The following is a 3,491-nucleotide window of genomic DNA, read 5'->3' on the forward strand; positions in this document are numbered from 1 at the left end:
ATTCAAAAGAAGCAATATTTACGAGAAATTCGTAATTTGGTAGAATTAAACCCACGGGTAATTCTCGTGCAGGATTGCGTATATAAATTTGTACAACATCAAGCACTCAGGTCCGTTACATTTGGTGGCAACGGTGGGATCTGTCATAAATACATCGGCGGATCCAGTGATACGTAACCCAGAACCAGTGCTGAGAAATACTTTACTACCAGTACCATGCACAAGTACAATACCAGATCCAAGACCAGCATGAAGCCGTCCGTAAATCCTGGACACTCAGAGGAGGCATTTACGGAAGAGGTACTCCTCATAGACATGTCGCCGTCTCAATTAAGTAGTTCACTCCAGAGAAACCACAGCAGCTCTGATGACCATGAAACAACAGGAGATGAGGATGTACCAAATAATGAGCCAAAAATATCAAGTCCTTCACCCAAAGTAAGGAGATACACCAGGACTATACGACAGCAAAGAGGGATAACTCCTACAGACACCTCTTATGAAGAGCTGTCAGAACCCCTCACTCCTACACAGCAACAGAATAATGCTGTTACAGATTCCATGAAGCTGATGATGGAGCAGATGGCCCAGACAATGAAAGCCATGCAGTTCAGAGTTCAGAAAATTCAAAAGGAAAGAGTGCTGATCGAGCGTTACAGATGGTCCCTGACCATTTACGAGACTTATAGATGAAAGCGGTAGAAGACAAGAGGGATGAGGTCAAGGTTGCTGTGGCGGATACGCTTTTGCGCCATCCAGACGTCTTCTCTAAGAATGACGAAGACTTGGGAAGAACCAGTCTGGTGGAACACTCAATAAATACAGGAGACAGCAGACCACTAAGGCAGCCCCCACGGAAAGTTCCTCTAGCTTTTGAAGGAGAAGAAAAGAAGGTGATTGATACCATGCAAAAACAGGGGATAATACAAAAATCTACATCACCTTGGGCCAGTCCAATAGTTCTCGTTAAAAAGAAGAATGGCAAATTGAGGCCTTGCATAGACTACCGAAGACTAAACGCAGTAACAACTGCGGATGCATTCCCAATACCTAGAGTCCAAGACTGTCTCAATACCGTGAGTGGTTCTCTTTTCTTTTCTACATTTGACATCACCTCAGGGTATCACCAAGTTCCAGTGAGAAAAGAAGACATATCTAAAACGGCCTTCATAACTAAATATGGCTTATACGAATTTAAGACCATGCCGATGGGACTTAGCACCGCTAGCGCAACAATTCAGCGTTTAGTGGAATTGGTCCTGCAAGGGCTCAATTGGAGAACATGCATCATATACATGTACCTGGACGACATTGTTGTATATGGGAACGCACTTGAGCAACATCTTCAGAGTGTTGATGAAGTCCTCGGAAAGATAAAGGAATCAGGATTAAAGCCAAAGCTTGGAAAGTGTCATTTATTACAAGAGAGTGTGAATTTCCTCGGTCACGTAGTATCAAAAGATGGGGTTCTGCCAAGTGCGGACAATGTCGCTAAAATTCTCCAATGGCCATGTCCAGAGAGTGTGACTGGAGTCAGGCAGTTCCGGGGGATGGCTAGCTACTACAGACGCTTTATTAAAGACTTCTCATTGATAGCAAGCCAATTAGTAAAACTCACCAAGAAGGAATCAGATTTTGTATGGGACTCGCAATGTGAAAACTCCTTTCGAACTTTAAAACAGATTTTGACTGGTCCAGAAATTATGGCATACCCTAGAGATGATGAAGAATTTATTCTAGATATAGACGCGAGTGGAGAGGCCATCGGAGCAGTGCTTAGTCAAATGCAAGATGGAAGAGAGAGAGTCATTAGTTATGGAAGCCGCACGCTGACTAAGTCGGAGAGAAACTACTGTATAACAGACAAGGAATCATTAGCAGTTCGTCACTTCATTGAATATTACAAAAAGTATTTGTTAGGACGGAAATTTTTAGTGCGTACAGACCATCAAGCACTGTTTTGGCTATTTAAATTAAAAGAACCAAAAGATCGAACAGCAAGATGGCTAGAGATATTATCTGCTTACAGCTTTGCAATACAGCACAGGCCTGGTCATATGCATGGGAATGCTGATGCCCTAAGCAGATGTTCAAACCCTTCAAATGGTCAATGCGAAGACGTAGACAATCTTGTAAACCTAAAGTGCGGACCCTGTAAAATCTTTTATTCAAAGAATGACAGGAATGACGGGGAATAAGGAAACTCAGTTGCCTACGAGAGCAGTGCGAACCAGAGCCAGCGATAAATCAGAGGAATCAAACATTGATGGGACTGAATGGAAACCTATCATCTTCGCTAGCCAAGGGTGACGATCTACTCTGCTACTCTTTCGCTAGCCAAGGGTGACGATCTACTCTGCTACTCTTTTGAAAAGAGTAGCAGAGTGGATCGTCACCCTTGGCTAGCTAGCCAAGGGTGACGATCTACTCTGCTACTCTTTTGAAAAGAGTAGCAGAGTGGATCGTCACCCTTGGCTAGCGAAGATGGGAAACCTATATATGAGAATGAGAATGTGAAAAGAGAACAGCTGAAGGATCCAGTGCTGATGACAGTTTATGAGTGGGTGGAGAATGGACAGAGACTTGACATTCAGGCTATAGGGATTATGTCACCAGCAATCAGGCATTACTGGCACATTTTAACTGGCACCAGTTAAAAATTTCCAATTGAGTATTAATCAAACAGGCATATGACAACGAATCCAGTCAACTAGTATATTTCCAGATCCTAGCCCCTAAATCGCTACAAGCAGAGATACTGAAACAAGCCCATGATGCGCCACTGGGAGGACACTTTGGTCGAAAAAAAAAACACAAAATAAAGTAAAAGAAGTTTCTATTGGTTTAGCATGAAAGAAGATATAAACATCCACACAGTAAGATGTAAGGAATGCCAGAAGAACAAAAGACCAACAGTGAGTCCAAAAGGAAAACTTGGTTCCATGTTAGTTGGTGCACCGATTGACAGACTCTGCATTGACATCATTGGACCCTTACCGATGACTCCCAGTAAAAATAGATACATACTGACTGTAACCGACCATTTCACCAATTGGGCAGAAGCCTTTGGTATTCCAGATCAAACAGCGTTAACTGTATCTCAAAAATTGTTCAACGAAGTACTGAGCAGATTGGGTTGTCCCACCAGTATTCACTCAGACCAGGGTACCAACTTCGAAAGCCAATTATTTCACGAAATGTGCCAATTACTTCAAATTCAAAAAAGACCCACACCAGTCCAAGACATCCACAAGATAATGGAAAGACAGAACGCTTCAATAGGACCCTCATATCAATGGTCAAGTGCTTCATTAAAGATGAAGAAACAAGATGGGACAGGCATATAAGTTTTGTAACAGCAGCATATAGATCAAGCGTGCATGAGGCCACAGGAATGACTCCGAATTTTCTCATGTTAGGGCGCGAGCCAAGGATGCCACTAGATATGATATTTGAAGAAAGTAAAACCAATCAAGTATGTAGTAAAGAAG

This window comes from Magallana gigas, chromosome 7 (assembly GCF_963853765.1).
Source record: "Magallana gigas chromosome 7, xbMagGiga1.1, whole genome shotgun sequence".
NCBI classification, from domain to species: Eukaryota; Metazoa; Mollusca; class Bivalvia; order Ostreida; family Ostreidae; genus Magallana; species Magallana gigas.